This window comes from Drosophila navojoa, chromosome X (assembly GCF_054131105.1).
Source record: "Drosophila navojoa isolate 15081-1374.11 chromosome X, UAZ_NAV_1.0, whole genome shotgun sequence".
NCBI lineage: Eukaryota > Metazoa > Arthropoda > Insecta > Diptera > Drosophilidae > Drosophila > Drosophila navojoa.
In genome coordinates this window covers 14,620,213-14,638,237 of record NC_142895.1, presented here as the reverse complement: position 1 = coordinate 14,638,237, position 18,025 = coordinate 14,620,213, and the positions used below count along the sequence as shown (strand labels likewise).

Genomic DNA, 18,025 nt, shown 5'->3' with positions numbered 1-18,025 from the left:
AGCAGTCATATATTGCCTATATCGTTGCTGTTGCCCAGGCCAATGCCTATCGCTTATCGATAACAATACGGCACCTATCAATAACACGCAGTCGTCAATTGTCATGCCAGTATCGACGCTGTAGCCTAATATAACGGCCGATATTTATCGCATGGCGATTGTAAGGAGTAGCCCGTCGATATGCTGTATATTTGTTATCGATAGTCAGCTAGTCAGTCTATCGGAATGCTGATACAATCATATATGCCAGCGATAAACATTCAGTTATTCATCATCAATTAATAGCAAACAGTAAATTGTTGCCAGCGATTTATTGCATACTAATCGCTTATCGATAACAAACAGTTGCCTTTCGATATACTAATTTAGTATGCTGACATAATCCTTTCTACATTTACTATTTACGATAGCAAACCCTTATGCATCTATTGCTCCTGCCGATACTGATGGCTTATCGATAGCAAACAGTCGTCTATCGATATGCTGCTATCATCACTTCTGCCGGCGACAGCCCTGCCCATATCCATCGCATTTATCTGCTAGCATCGCTGTCGCATGACAGGCACAGAAGACAAAAGCCGCAGCTCTGGCTGAACTGCGCTGAGGCTGAGGCCTCGGCCCGGTGCCGTGGGCCGTGGGCCGTGTGCCACGTGCGTGTCACATTCATGAGAGGCGACTGCGGTTGCTGCGGCTGGGCAACCAATCCCTTTCGCAGTCAGCCAGAGTGCCACCGGCCTGCCAGCCCAGCGCCCACTGTACAGTGGACACACGCCCAAGCGACTGTCGAGGCCAGAGCTGAGGCATGAATTTGCCACAAGTTTTCATATTTGTTACACAGTGTGCGACCCACTGCCACAACTGCCATGTGAGTGAGTGTGGGTGTGTGTGTGTGAGTACGAGGGTGTATATGTATGGGTGTGTGTGTGTGAGTGTCTGTATCGCTATGCTCAGTAGCCATCATTTAATTTCACGCTTGCAACCACGCTGCATCCCCGCCTCGCTGGCCCCGTCCGCAGCATGTTGACACTTGCAGGCGCTCACGGCGCACAGCAAATATTTTGCAACACTATAATTCTGTTAAAGTCCAGTTAGTTGCTAATGTTTTCTAATTTAATTATAGCCCTAGTTACAGTCCACACTCACAGCCAACAAAATTTGCATTTGCACTTTAAATGTTCATACAGCACTGAAGCAGGCGGGCGAGGGGGCGGGAGCGGACGGACTCTGCGAACTGTATGTTTGAGCATGCTAATAGGTTGTGGGAGCAGCAACAGCTGCCAGTGTTGTCATATGTCGGCTGGCACTACCCTATAAATAGTGAAGCAGTGCGAGCTATGCATTTTAAAAGAAAACAAAGTTTTATGTACTTAGAGTTTAAATTTCTTGCTTAGATTATGTTAGCCATTGTCCTAATCTGTTTACAGGGTATCTGGTGAGCGGTTCAGCCTCTTGTGCTCATCTCTTGCCCTTCTATTGTTATTGTGCTGCTGGTCAAGCTTCGCAAGTGCAGCAGGTGAGCATCGAAAGCATATTCCTCCGCAACCACAATTCCGACCACGGCCCCGCCCCTTTCCAATACAGCCAACCGCAACGCAACGCACACAAAGAAAATACCACCCTCACATTCTTGGTAAGGTTAAAGCCCCGCAGCCGCAATTTGCAGCGGCGGACAGAGCCGGCCACAATGCACAAAGCCGTTCGCTAAAAGATTCCACAAAGTTGACCTTTTGAGCTTAAAGAGTTTTGCTCTCTGATCGTAGTTTGAAGTTCGCTGTGAGTGAATATTGGTATGTATATCGATAGTTTCTAGTTGGGAGAATCTTAATATGAGCGAAATATGTCGATTTCTGTGACAAAGTTGGCGAGCGGAAGTATTTAATAAATTGTTGCTAGCCTAACCCTCCTCCTAGCTTAGCTTCAGGTGCCTCAGTTCACTTGCTGAAGGACTGACTTAGACTATCATGTATTTTATTTATTTATTATTATTATTTATAATTTGTTGTGTTTCAGTCTGCTTTCATACTTTCAGTATGTTGTGGGATTAAAAATGCTATTATGAATGACTCCATTTTATAATAATTCACAACTCTGCTCTTATCTTCTACCCTTTGAATTGGTGGATTTGCTTGTAACTTTCCCAAGGTCAGTTTCTGATGTAATTAAGTCCCGATGGCACTGCTTGTGATGACACTGCCAGTGATGGCACTATAGTCAAGTATCGATAGCGAAATATCGATACCACCAAATCCTATTAGCTTGATGGTAAACTGCAGTATACACAACTTTTAAAACAGATGTCGTTAATTAGCAAACTCGCTCAAGGCGAACTCACTCACTCACTATAAACTGACTTGCTTTGCTTGATGAACTCGCAAGCCAGCTGGCTTCGAGCTGTTATCGATTAAATTGAGTCATTGCCTGTCGTTGACATTTTGCGAAAGCCAATTGCAACACAGTAACTTGCAACTTTGATCTATCTATGTATTTATTTCTTGAAACTAAACGAAAATAACAAAAAAGTGAACTGAATGCTAAGGAAATAGCAAAAAAAAATAAAAAAAAAAAAAAATAAAAAAAAATAAAAAAAAAATTTAAACAACTTAAGCAGAAAACATCCAATTAGCAATATATTTATAGAAATATATATTGACACTTCTCCAACAGAGAAAAATAGGGAGAGAGAGAGGGAGTAAGACAAAACACATATTCTCCTACAATTACTTATTCCGGGAATCAAATTAAATTGAAATTTTTGCTTGAATTGCGCTTCTTAGGCAAATCGTAACAAATTTAGCATTTTTTAGTTTTACATATCCAACTTTAAGCAAAAGGCAAAGGATAAAATGGAAAAGAACGACGGAAAGGCGACGAACTGCTGACAAATATGAGATAACTACTGTCTAGGTGGAGTCCGCTTTTGCCTAGGCCTCAGCACATAATTATAAAAAAAGAAAAACAGAAATAAAACTTTGCCCAACGGAAATTGAGGCAGGCGTCAAAGACCAAACGATGCGACCCCTAAAAGAGATGAAAAGGATGTACGGGCACCTATGTACAAGCAGATACCCTGTACTAACTGTGTTACAGCTGGAAGTATGTTGCAGTGGAATTTTAAGATGTTTTTAGGGTTTCGATCTAGAAGTAGATACCATGTAAAGAGTGTCATACTTTACTTTCTATGTGAATAGCGAAAATCAAATTTATAATCAATTTATATGCAACATTTGTGAAGCTCTGAGCTGGTAAGTGCGTGTTTTTGGACTAGTGGATACCCTGTAAAGAGCATACCCTTTGCCTGATTAGATTGTCTATGCGACTAGTTGAGTCAAAGTGTGTGGCAATTGAATTATAGAGTGCCTGGCGACCAATGAATTAATGAGCCAGCGGCAACAGACGAGCAGATACCCTGTAAAAATGAAAATGAAATGGGATTGGGTTATATGAGCTGGCAAACGAGAAAATATGACTGTGTGTTGCCCTTGAAAAGTTCGTAAAATACAATTTCGGGCAGTCTATATGAATAGTTGAGTGCAAGTGAGCTATACAGGGTATTCACAGAGATTTTTATTGCCCTGTGGCAAGCATGTCCCTCATGTCTAAGTAAACATGAGCTACAATTTAATTACAGGGTATTCACATGGCCGCACGCACAGAGAGAACGCAACGGATATAGCAAGACCAAGTCATCGAATCAGATGCGTTTGCTGTCAGCTACAGACAATTGCAAAACTTTTTCGCAACACCAAGCTACGCCCTCCCCCTGCCCCCTCTTGGGGTCATGTTTATGGGCTGAGCTGGGGTCGAAATAGTGCTTCTGCCGGATAGTGTTTGCAATTTAATTTCCTAGCAGCCCCGCACAATGCACAATGGCCAAAAACTGGATTGGCGGAAATGAAATTATAAGCGACGCTGCTTGGTGCGTTGATGGTTTGGCGGTTGCTGTTTGTTTGCTGTTCGGTTGGTGGTGCACAAAATCAGCATCAGCATCAGCACCAGCACCAGCATCAGCTCGTAATGAGCTGGAATGAAAAGTTGGCAAGTTTATGTGACCCGACTGAGCAACTTGCTGACAAATTGTTGCAAAAATTTAATTAGTTGCAAATGAGTTGTGAACACGAGGCAGCTGCCAAGGAGAACTTTGCTGCCAGCAGCAGCAGCAGCAGCGGCGGCAGCGGCGGCAGCATCATTAGGCTAATTAAACGGGCATTACCCAACACTGGGCCCGGGCACACGGAATCGAAGATGAAGGCGAACGCGAACGCGAACGCGAAACCCAAAAATGTAAATGGAAATTAACTAGAAATAGAAACGGCAATGGAAATGGAAATGGAAACGGAATTGGGAATCGCGTTGACTCTATGCAAGCAATTAAGTAATTAACTTTATGCGAATGCAATTCAATGCGAGACAGGCCATAGCAGAACACGTTCACCTCTAGCTGTGCTGCAAACGTGAAGTTGACTTTCAGCCAACAATTGACAGCTGGATCAGCTCTTGCGCTGCCTGAAGTCGACCTGCAAGTTTGTTTAAGCACAGCTGCGAACTTAATCTGTACGCAAACATACGCAGGGCGTGAAAAAATGTTGAACTAAATGTCAAGGCTAAAATGTTAATTCCCGACAGCGGAAATTCGGCTTAGCGATTGAGTTAAAACTGACAGCGCGCTATCACATATAAATCACAAAATAAAGCAAATAAATGGTAAAGCATTTTTGGTATTGGCAATATATATATGTTCTATGTATAAGGGTTCGCCACATACCCTACCCACTCAAGCGATTCCAATATTGACAGATGCCTATCTTAATACAATCGATGGGAGCACATTAAAGTGAGGCTGAGGCAATTTTAAAAGGCTTCAACAGATCAATCTCTATATTTTTATTATAATTTTACCTAAAGTCTTCAATAAAATATACATTAATATACTATATATGTATTATCAATTTCAATTAACTGAGCAGAGCAACTGCTTGTCGTCTAGCAGGAGGCGGCCTCAGCAAAATGGGCGAAAAAATTAATTTTAGCGCTGCCCATCAAAATGTCAAAAAATTCCAACATTAATGCACTTTGATAGTTTTTCAATTTGACTTTGTTAATTGGATTTTCAAAGGCTAACCGGTGGAAAATAAATAACAACAACAAAAAAAAAAACAAAAATGGAAAATTAAAAAGAAAAATATCGGACAACAAAAAAAGAAATGGCTAAAAAACCAAACTCATTTTCATATGCAAAGAGACAGCTCAACTAAGTGTGTGTGTGTGTGTGTGTGTGCGTGTATCTGCATAAATTGAAAAGTTTTACACATTTCTTTATTTATTTATAACGCTGTGTTTGTTTTCGCAGTCCCTTTTTACAGCGAGCAACAACAACAGCAGCAGATACCAAAAAAAAAGACCAAAGCAATACCAAAACCAAATAAACAAACAAACAAATACCCGACAAAGTATAAAATAAGATAATAAACAATAAAATCAACAATAATATATATATATATATATATATATGTATGCATATATATTGCATAATTTGTTAATTTAGTGAGCGGCTAAAAATAGACGCAGCTCGCCGCTAGGCAAAGATTCGCTTTGCGAATCGATGATGGAATTATGCCTCCCCTGGGCCGGCCCGGGGCCATGGCAGGTGGCAGTAGGCCACATTGATGCCACAAATATGCTGCCACTTCAGTTAAGCAAGACAAATGGCGGCCACACGTAGCCAGACGAACAATTTCTTCCTTTTCTTCATCTTCTTTTTCGTCTTTTTTCAGTTTTTAAGGGGCGCTGCAGCTAGCTGCAACCAAATTTAGGGTGTGTATCCGTGTCAGTGTGTGTGTGTGTGTGTGAGGGTGTGTTCTGGGGTGTGCGAGTTGCCCACATGAGCTGTGGCTAGTGGCAGCTCATAAATGTCAGCTTTCTAGATGTAGATGTACCGAGCTCCACATTGAGTGTCCCACGACCCGCTTAGCCCCCAACCTAAAAGTCAGAAAGTACGGGAAGTTCTTAGTGGAGCAGCTGAGTAGATGCCCTGTAAGTAGGGCAGTCTTTATTGTGTAGATGAAAGGGAAGTCGTAGATATAGTAGTATATGATATAATCTGATATAATATATGGTATAATTGTATATAAACTATATAGAATGTCTGGAATATAGCAGATATTCTTTAGTAGATATAGTAGTATATGATATTTGATATAATAGTATAATGGTATAACAGTATATTAGCATATGTAATATAGTAGATATTTTTATTAAAAGAAAGACCGAGGATAAATCTAGTATAGATTACACTCTTTAGAGAAAGTAAACTCAAGTAATGAAATTTAGAACTCTTTTACATACATAGCTGATATCTTGCCCAGGTTGTTAAGTAAAACGCGAGCATCTAACTTACTTAATATTTGAGCGAAATAAACCAATTTTACAATCGATATTTATAGCAGGGCAACTCCATAGGAAATAGATAAGACTTCATTCATTCTCCATAACGAAAATTCGCTTTATATGCATGAAAAGCCAACTCTAGTCCTCGAGCATATGCCGATTCGATATTATAGACATCCTAGAATGCTGCCTAAAAAAAAACATTTAGATATAGATCTCCAAAATCTTTATTAATTGTTATAGACCTAGATCTAATGGCATTGACAGTCATAAATTCAGATCTGTATTAACTGGCATGGACATAAACTATAGACATAAAACCGATAATAATCGATATGACAAAATACATCTAAAAGTCGCTTAATTAAGATTAAAGTAAAGACCAGAACCAAGATTTAGATCTATTTCAAATTATGTATATCTGTCACCACTGTGCCCTACCAACACCCATGCCCTATTATTGCTCATTATAGGGTATCTGAAAATAAAAAATAAAGGGAAATGGAAGAGGAAAAGAAGAGAAACTCCACTGACAAATAACTCAAAAGTGATTGATGATGGTCATGACATGCTGACACATATAAATGCCTGCAAATGGAGCACAAGACGCTGCCGTTGACGTGTCGCCTGCCATATACACCGCACACACACACAGACATCGCACACACACACACAGATATATGGGCATATAGCATAAGCCTTCAGCCATATACATACATATACCGTTACCCATGTCTCACACATTAGCTCAAAGATACTTAGACCCCGCCCACCTTCCCCTGCACTGCATTTAAGTGTTTCAGGCTTTTGTTTTTGCAATATGCGTGCGTGATTTTTGTTTTACTTTCCATTCTCTCTTTTTTTTTTCCTCTCTGATCTCTTCTCTTTGAATCATTACTCAGCCGCACAAATATGGCAGGAGGCAGGAGGCTGTCAGGAGTTGTCAGCTGGCGGTGGGCAGGAAGCGTAGCTAAGCGATAGGCGGGTACAAATAGTTTGCCGTGATTATTGCCATTCATTGGCTTTGTGTGATAACAAACTGGGGCCTGCTGGCTGTTGGCTGACTGTTGGCTGTTGGCCATTAGCCGCTGGCTGCTTGAGTGATGTCAACTAGCCCCAGCGACGGCTGAACAAAGTGTATGCCATTTATAGTCCAAAAGTTGTCTGTGTGTGTGGGGGCAGGGCGGGCCGTAGCTGGAGGCCCAGCGGCATTATTTACATTAAGTAATTACCTGAAGTACAAACTTTAAACAGTGCCGGCAGCTAAATGTCGAAGCTATTTAAACAGCTCGGCTGCATATCCGCAGGCGAGCAGCCCAGTTGAAGATGGACGCGCAACCAGCCACAGTCAACAAATGAGACAGAGAGAGAGAGAGCGAGAGAGAGATAAGTAATCCAGGTGGCAGCACAGAGTCGGGCCATTTAAAGTCGCTCGCTGTCTGAAGTGGATGCTGCGATTCGCAACTTTGCGCGAAAGTTGAGCAGCATTTGCTTTAAGTGTGAACAAGTTACGTTTCAGTGCAGATAAAAAGTTTTGCTGATTGAGTGAATGACTGGAATGATTGACGGACTGAACGATTGAGCAAAGTGAGCGAAATTGCAACAAAAGCTGGCTGTAGCGAAATATGAAAATGCGAATGAAAATTAAAATGAACTGGAGCACAAAGAGGTGCAAAACAAATTTTTTTTTATATGGAAATTTCTATTCAGGCATCAAATATTTATAGAAATGAAATATTTATATTTATTAAAAGAGAAAAAAAAAAAAGAAATTGTGCGAAAATTCATTAATTAAAAAGTTGAGAGTGATTTTTTTTTTACAATTTATGGCCAAAAGTTTTCGAAATCAAGTGATTTGAGGAGAGCCAGCTGCCGTAGGGAATGCCATAAATATTATGTGAATGCGTTATTCTCTCAGAGAGAAGTGGAATAGAAGAGAGACAGGCTTTAGAGTTGAGATTTTGTAGCTTGGACGTTGCTTTTGTGTCTAAGCTTTAGAAATCTTGGCAGTGAAATCTCTCTCTGTCTCTCTCTCAGTCCCTCTCTCTGTCGCTCTCTCTCTCTCTCTCTTTTAAGAGCATTTAGAATTACCTTAGAATGTATTTAATATAAGCAAACGTCCCTTAACTGCCATGTACTCAAAATATATTGATATATTAAAATAATTATGATTATATATTTTTTACTTTGATTTCCATTAGCTTTCGCCCAGCTCTAGGTAATCGTTTGTGTTGCATTTCAATTCGATGGGCCAGCGATATTAATTTGTAATCCCCACTTGTAGTCATGTGTCGCTGCTTTATTCCGGCAGACAAGCGATGTGATTACAAATCGCTGGTTATTCCGTGTTAATCCGTCTAACACGTTTCGTGTCCCACCTACCGTTCTGCCCCGCCTCCTGCCGCCACGCCACACACGACTTCCAGCAGTGGCAAAATGCTTTGTCATTCGCAGTGCAACATTCACAATTTGCCAGAACAGCAGCTGAGGCAGCAGCAGCAGGAGCAGGAGCAGCAGCAGGAGCAGGAGCAGCAGCAGGAGTTGAGGCAGCCACCATTGCAGCAACACTTCACAACTGATGACACTATCAATTTGGATGCTACCCAGTCGTACGTGACAACATCCCCCAATTCACCGACCTCATCTGTGGCAGCCACTCCCATCCTACCCGAGTTGCTGCTTGGCGAAGCATTGCAATAGCATTTTCATGCTTTATCTGCGGCTCGCCTCGCACAAATTGATGTTTTTTGAGCTCTGTGCTGCCGTCGTCGTCGTCGTCGCCGTCGTCGTCGCTCGGAATGCAGTCGATTCCCTTGACAAATTTCACTTTTATTATACACTTTGTTTTTGGTTCATTGTGTCAGCTGCCGGCATTTGCACATCATCCAGGCAAATGCTGCCCAACACACACACACGCACACAAAGGAGAGAAATAACCAATCAAGAGTCGATGGGACAGAGTGCTGACAAAAGTAACTTCAATTATATTCAGTTTACAATCACACAACTGCAAATCTAATCTCAGTTGATGCGCCAGAGCAGGAGATAGGCAAGTGCGATGATGTGCATTGAGGAATGTAGATTGCATAGAAGGCGTCTGGGTTACCCAGAGAAATATTGCAGATATATACACATGCATTTGCACCTGAGATCTAGCTACATATGTATATGTATGTATGTACATGCATATATGCCCATATTTCATTTTAAATAGTTATTTATACATTTTATGAAAATTAAGAAAATTCCTATCAGAGATTACATTATAAATAAATATATTACTATAAATATACATATATATATTTTACAATAAACATATATACCGCCCAGCGTACTCCTATAGACCTCTCCTTGATTTAAGAAATATTCATGCGCTCGACAATATATTCTGACCTACATACATATATACATTCACATAGATACGATCATCAGTTGAGCAGAGTAGGGCTGTCGAATATTTTTAAAATATCGTATCGATGATATTTTAAGTTTTTACAAAATATCAATATTATTTTTGATATCAATATTTTTCAATTTTTTTTTAAATTCTTTTCTCACAATAAACTTATAGTGCGTCCCAAAAACAAGAAGTATGAGAATCATTGTTGTTTCATTAATTATTTTATTTATTTATTGTTACTAAGAATTAATTCTAAATAACAAGTTTTAAGCCAGAGCAACAAAGGACTTCAGATAATTTTACAATTAATTAAAATAAGCCCGCTTAACTCCATTATTCGGTACTCAAAACTATCAAAGTTTTTTCTTTCATATACAACGCTATGATGTGTTACAAATTTGTTATTATTACTTTAAGACGCAAATTACATTTGGCTGTTCCATTTTTAAATGAATCAAAATATATCAAAAATATCGCAAAAATACTTGATAAAAAAAAAATCCGCTATAAATATATTTTAGGTACAGGAATATATCGATATATTGGTATTTTGATATATTTCCTACAGCCCTACAACTATATATGTACTATAAGTAGATTCATGGTAGAGTCTCAAAATAAGTTCTAATGCTAAATAAAGTTGACTATTTCACCCTAAATCAATTCGAGTATAAATGACATAAGAAAAACTATCATCTATCCATAGTTAATCTATTCTCTAAGATTAATAGATTTAAGTTCAGCTGTGAGCTGATGTGCAGAGATTTTCTCTGTCCTGATTCTCCAATTTAAATTTGCATATGTGTTCAAGCGTGAGCAAAGTATGCCTGGATGTGAAAGCAACTTTCGGCTTTCTTACCCTCATTTACGAATTCACAAATATCATAATAACTTTCGACCGCCTGGAGCGACAATTTAACAATGCTTTTATTCATCATTTGCTCAACTGCAGAAGGCGAGCCCTGGGAGAGAGGAGGGCTTGGGAGGAGGAGAGAGCAACACTGCCGCTCTTACAAAGTCCCATTCGAGTGTCGTTCTTGTTACTCATAATTACTTATTGCTATAAAGCATTCAAGTGACTCAACCATATTTTCATTTTCATTTTCTCTGGTACGACGCAATTTTGAGATTTCAAGCTAGCTCTTAGAGTAGTTCGCGTCAAAGCAGCAAAGTCACCTGATATTGGCATTGTCTCATCGCAGAGTCGAATCTGCCGTTGGAGTAAATCTCTTCATAATATGCTGCTCTATAAATCTATATGCGATATATATAACAATAACCTGCATTAAAAATGAAAAAAAAAAAAAATATTAAAAAATATATATATATTTACAATTGATATTTTTTTTTTTTAATGATTTCTTATCTAATAAAGTCAACAAAAAATATATATTTTATATGTAAACAGCTTCTAGAGTATCATTCTAGCCTTAGCTATAGGAGAAGAGATGCCGAGGAATGAAATTTTGTAATAGATTTTTACTCTACAGCTCCTCTTCTATACCATATTATGTATATATGGCTAGGCAGACAAATTGTCTTGCCACGTTATGAAATAGAACCTTTAGCTGTTTTGAGTGTACCTTAAAGCTTCTAAAGCCATATACCCATGTATATTCATGTGTAATATCACTCTCAAAAATATGTGAACATTTGTACATACATATAAGTTTGCTCATAAACGTTTGTCTGGGGACCAAAATTTTCGTCGCTGTAACCATACTGATGTAATAAGTGCAATCGTTATAAGCGGACTCTACTGTAGATTCATGACCTCTTTAGGCTGAGTTGCCTTAACTCTAGCAGGAATACTTTTTCAGTACATAAAATTTTAAAGAAAATCTTTCTACACTTTTTTTCCACTTCCACTGGGTTCAGGGCATAAAAACAGAAATCGTAGAGTGCCGTAGACTGTTTGGGAACCAAAATACTCGTCGCTATAACCGTACTGACGCTATAAGTGGAGTCATTATAACCGGAGTCTACTATATACTTGTACATATTTTACTATATTCATTATTTCTCTTTAGATTCTAGCAGAAATATTTGTTCAATAATTTAAAGTAAATCCTACACTAATTTCTCATTTCCAATGGATGCAGGGTATACAAAAGAAACAATCATAGAGTGACTGCAGCAACATCTGTAGCTATCCCACTGTTAGCTGCAGAATGATTTGATCTCAGTATTTACTGTCTTATTATGTCTTCTGCTACTACTTGTTTTTACTCCCTGCTTATACTATCAATAGGTTAAGCTCATGGCATGGACAGCTTCGTGTTTATCGTTTTAGAATTGGTCTATCGTCAGACTACTGCAGTTGCTTTCAAACCTCTTAAAGGCGACTGCATATTTATATATGAAGAATATACATATATATGAATACTTTTAGTAGACACTTTTCTCAAACACAAGCGAAGCCAGCCCTTAAATCGAACATTAAACATATTTAAGCTTCAGCCAGAGCTGCTCAAAAGTCTCGGCATTGACAGTCGAAAGGGAGCTCCAACAACATTTCACAACTGAAATAAACTGGGCCAAGTGCCTGCCTAGCCGAGTTGAAGCTGACCCCGGCTAAAGCTGTGTTTATCCCTGACTCCAACTGGGGATCTCTGTGGCCAACTGAAGGCACTCCGAATGGCGTGGCGCATTTGCAATATTTAAGTGACGTACGAAAGTCCTTTTGCAGTGAGCAGCGTTCAATCGATGAGCCAGGCGATAGAGCAGGCCTCTCTTTATCTGCCATTGCACAGCATCAAATTGTTTTCTTTCTTTTCTTTTTTTTTGTGTGTGTGTCACATCCTCAGGCTGCGGCTCGTGTCCTTGTATGCTTGTTGTCTGGTATATGTATGTATGTATGTGTGTATGTGCGCTAGACGCTGACTGGATATTGGAAAATTAAATTCATTTTCTATGCGCTTTTCATTCGTCTTTCGACTGCGAAGCAATCGATTATGCGGCGTTAGAGATGTGGCTGAGACTCTGGCTGAGGGCGCCGGCCCCTGCCCTGCCCCTGCCCCTGCCCCTGTCCCGTGCCAGCTTTTTGGCTGCCACCTGATTAGCATAATTTGACGTGTGAGCAGCTCGGCACGTGGCCCGCACCCGAGCCGCAGCCAAGGACAAGGCGCGAAAAGTGAAAACAAGCAAAGCAGCAGCAGCAGCACCACCAGCACCACAACCTCAGTCCAATCGCACCACCCACTCTATTTTTGAGTCTTGCATGAAAATTGTTCGATTTTCAACTAAAAAACATTTTTTTTTTTTTTGTTAAATCAACAACAACATTGGCGACATGTCATCATCAGCAGGAGCAGGAGCAGCAGGAGCAGCAACACGCGACAACTTCATTTTCTGTTTTCCATTCTTTGTCTGCGTGTGAGTGTGTTTGGCCTGAGGGTGAGTGTGTCAGTGTGTGTGTGCGTGTGTGTGGGTGTGTGTGTGGGTGTGTGTAGCCAACATTTGACAGCTGAAAAGCTGAGCAGAAATTACTTGAAAAATCAAAAGGTGTGCCATTGAACCGTTAGACAGAGCCTCCGGGGAGGCTTTGTTGCATTCGCGACTGCAGCAACAGCAACAACAACAGCAACAACAACAACAGCAATATCTGAAACAAAAGCCAAAGCTGCGCAAATACTTTAGTCTTTTGGTGAAAAGCAAAGCAAAGTTTTCCTTCCATTGTTTAACATTCTTGCTTCATAATTTATGGCATCTGCTCAAGGAACAGTAAAAGCAGCAGCAGCAGCAGCCCTAGATGGGGCATGACCGACTATCAAATACGCTGTGCACTCAACTGAAAAGCCGTGATTAGAGCAAACAATAGCCATATTTTCAATTGACTTTGCTTTGAGCGACGGCCAAAATATGAGAAAGCGGGTCGAATGGAGGCTGAATTATGGTAGATGTGAAATATTTCCAAATAATTGCTGAAACAATGAGAATTTTGCTTGCCCATGCGTGCTCTAAATATGCTGAGGACACAAATCTTACATGAATGCCTCATGTAGCCGAAATCTCTTCATTTTGCTTTGAAATTATAATACATTGTTAACAAACTTTGAAATACTTCTCAAATTGAATTTAGCTCACGATATTTGGCATGTGTTATGAGGACATTTACTAAACGAATTTAGTTTTCCCTAGATAGGTTTTTTATTATTATTCAAATTGTGGCGTTTACGTTAATTGACAGACCAAGCGACAGATACATTAACATAATTCAACTTTTAATGTCAATAAAAATATAATTTTATTTTATTCAGCTCTGAAACACACACATAGCTCATAATAGATTAATATACGACATGTAGAAGAATATATAGAATAATATATCCAGATTTAGAGCGCATTTTGATAAGTTATAAAACACACAAAAAATTTATTCAATTACCTAATTACTTTTCAGCAAAAATCAGCTTGCTTGTAAATCTGTTTCAATAGTCTCCCGATTCTATTGGCAGTAAATTTTGCTTTCGATGAATGCCGTCACGGACATTGCTTTGCTGTTCTTGCAAAATTTTAACCAATTGGAAATTCTATGGTTACAGCGAGCTCTTTGTAAAACGAATCAAAAGGAGCAAACCCAGTCAATTCACTCTCTGTGATGCAGAACAAAAAGCAAGCAACAGAAGATAACTAAAAATATATGATAAAAGCCTTTAATCCTCTGAAAATTAAATATATCAAAATCATTTAATAATAAAAAAAAATATATGTTGCGCTATATAAAATAAAGTTGTCCATTAAGTTCATTTATTTAATTCCTATTTAGAATTAAAACAAAAAATAATAATAATAATATAAATAATAATAAAGTTTCTAGAAAATTCATTTAATTAAAAAATTTTATTTAAGCGATTTTAAAATTAAAAAAAAAATCAATCTGGTTTATTTATTTAATTGATTTTGATTTAAATCTTGGATGAAATTATTAAGTGATTTAAACTAAATTTGGAATCAAAATAAATCGATTGTATTTTTTTTTTTAAATTATTAAAAATAAATTTGCAATCAAAATAAATCGATTATATTGTTATTTTCTTTATTATTAAAAATAATTAATTTTTTTATTTTTAAAAATAATTTGTTTTTTATTATTATTAAAAAAAATTTTTTTTTTAAAATAACAATATAACCGATTTATTTTGATTGCAAATTTATTTTTCAAAATTTAAAAAAAAAAAATGTTCGATAAAAAATTAAAAATTTACATCGAATTTAAAACGATCCCCCAAATCCAATTAGTTTATTGTTTATTTATTTTTTTTTTTTTTAATATTTTAAAATTGCTGTTGATAAATATTTTCAAAGAAATTTACACTCTAGAAAGGATTTTGATTTTCTTTTTAATAAAATAAAATTTTCTTACGAAATAAACTTAACTGGAATTTGAATTTTGCTTGAATTCGGCATTGACTAGACTTTAATTTAATTTCTTTATATTTTCTCATATACACATGTAACTTTACATATATTAAGAAATTGTTCATATCAGCTACATTCTATTGCATGCGCACTTCTTTGGAATGGATACACTTAATGAAATGTGAAATGTCTGCAATGCATGTCTTATTTCATTTAATTTATTTCGTATATTAAGCGACTGTTTTTTCTTCACTTTTTTTCAATTATTTCTTTTTTTTATTTTGCAATTTTTTTTTTTGTATGTCAACTCTCAATTTGCAGGTTGATTGATTAACGGGCGGGCAGGCGGCGTTACGGATGAATCCATGTGGCAAACACATCTTGCCGGGACGTCCCGTCGCGACATACATATGGGCGCCGTCTGGTTGTCAACATACATCCAACATACAATGGCAACGACCAGGCGGTGCCAGGGCGGAGTACCGGCAACCAAGCTGATGTGGAGGGGGGCCCATTTAAGGAGGGAGAGAGAGCGCTGCTCGGGGACACCGAGCTCGCCATTAAAGCTCGGCGCACGCACAGCCGCAGACAATGCAAAGCTGCTCAGGAAGCTGCCTAGGCGGCAAGTGGAGCCATTAAATTTGATATACGACAATAAGCGAGGATAATGCATTCGCTCGAACCACAGCCCGGGCCACCATGGCACAAGTAGTCGGTTAATGTCTTGATGTGCCAGCTCAGCATCAGCCGTCAGCCAGCCAAGTCGTCAAATGGGATTTGATTGCAGCTGCACTACAGCGCACTCTATTGGTCGGAGGGGCGAAACCGATGACAATTATGAACAGTGTTGGAAAACTGTTACTGATTTACGATTCTCTTCAAGTGTATTGAGTACAGATAAGATAATTGGCACTCCAAAAGCTATTCGATGAAGTGTAAACCTATAATGGAAGCCAGTGTTGGTAATGGCTATAATTGCTAGAAGTGTTAAGAAGCCATTCAACTCCATGGAGTTGAGTAATAGGGAAGATAAAAGATAAAGATAAAAGATAAGACAAACAATAGGGCAGATCAGAAACCAATATTTGTCAAGGCTACAATCTTGATTAGTGTTGGAAAACTGTTTATGATTTGTAATTCTGTTAGAATTTTGCATGGATAACTTAATAAGAATTTTGAAGGCTCTTTGGAGATGTATAAAACAATATTAGGAGTATAGTATAGTCACTACGTAGGCTATAAAACAAAAAATAGTGTTGGTAAGTGCGATTCGAAAACTATTTACGATAGAAAATTCTGTCAACTAAGAAACTATGAAAAGATTATATATCACATCCTCACTGCATAGGCTCTACAGAAACCAGTGTTGGTCAGCATTACAATTAAGAACAGTGATAGAAAACATGAAACTTAGGTATTAGATTAGACATATCTAAAGACTGGCTTAATATACAGGAACTAATGTTACATATAAGGCATTCAATATATTCAATATATTACAAAATATATTACAAATACTAGTATTGCTCATTGCATCTAATTCTCTCTTGGTGTAAATTACCTAGCGAGAGTAATAGGATTTGCTCTAACTATATTCCAGCAGTTGCTTGTGTAATCGTTAGCTGTTGGCATATTTGATAAGCCTTGTCCTTTTATACCCGTATTGCCCACTATCTGTCCCACTGTGAACATTCGAAACTTATGCTTTCTGTTACGGCGTGGCCCAGGCGCTCGCCGGCCACTTTAATAATAGAAATGGACGATGCTTAAACCTTTAAGATGCCAATTACAATGAAAATTGATTTTATTTCGCATTCGTTGCTGCTCTTTGTGTGGTCCACATTTCGCGCAATACCCTGTAGGCATGAGTCGTAAGGTTGTTTGGCACTGAGCTCGACGTTGAGTTTGCAATTTGTAGATCAATGAATGTGAACTTTCGCTTGAGTCCAGATTCACTCTCATTTGCATATGCCTTAGAGGGTATGTATGTATATGTATTCAATACAGGGTATATTGTAGTCTAGCTTATGCAGTTTGTGCTGGCTGTACTTAGTTTTGGTGCTGCTTTTGGCTGTTAAGGCAGGCCCAAGGACTCATACGCTTTTGTTTTACTGCGCACTTTTTCGGGTGTGTGTGTGTGTCTGTGTGTGTGTCTGTGTGTGTGCGTGCTGGCGCTTGTTCTGGCCAAGTCTGGCAAAGTGCCGAATGTACATAATGCCAGTGGATTAGGGCTTAGTTTATCAGCGTTTTCAGTGACAATGTCAAGGTCAAGCTCATAAGCGCGTATGACAACCGCACTAAGCTCTAGCTGTGTGTGTGTGTGGCCGGCTATTGTCATTAGTCTGCCATGTGTGTGTCTGTGTGTGTATGTGTGCGTGTGCACTACAAATAAATTCGATATTACCAGCGAGTAAAAACGGCCGCCAGCTGTTGAGCCACTTGGACGCCTCGATATTAACATACAATTATGCCGAATGCCAATCAAATGCAGGCTGAATAAATAGGACCATGGCTACAGTGGCACATCAGCAAGACACACACACACACACACACATCGACTAGCTGGCTGGCTGTCCTTGTCCTTGGCCTTGGCCATTTATCATGGTAATGGACAAACACGTGCTGAAAGTCGTTGTTTTGATTTAACGATCTCGTTTTGCTGCAATCAAAGTATCATATGTGTGTCGGTGTGCGTGTGTGCGTGTTTGTGGGTGTTTGCCCGCACGCGCGCGTGTGTGTGTGTGTGTGTGGACAGTGGCTCGCTGTCTGGCCAGTCAGACAACAATAAAGCAAATAACAAAAATAAAAGCATCAGTCGAGACATCGAAATCTGCTTATTTACTTAATGCGAGCGAAGCGGTAATAAAAATTGCGCTTGGC

At 38.8% G+C, this 18,025-nt stretch overlaps 1 long non-coding RNA gene across 1 annotated transcript in view; it reads right to left on the bottom strand.

Moving 5' to 3' along the window:
- The window catches only part of LOC149090638 (uncharacterized), a 194,102-nt gene extending 176,641 nt beyond the window's left edge, over positions 1-17,461 (bottom strand). The window contains exon 1 of the long non-coding RNA XR_016197583.1: positions 17,265-17,461. This is a non-coding gene — a long non-coding RNA (uncharacterized LOC149090638). The remainder of the gene's footprint in view (positions 1-17,264) is intronic.
- Positions 17,462-18,025: the final 564 nt, after the last annotated feature.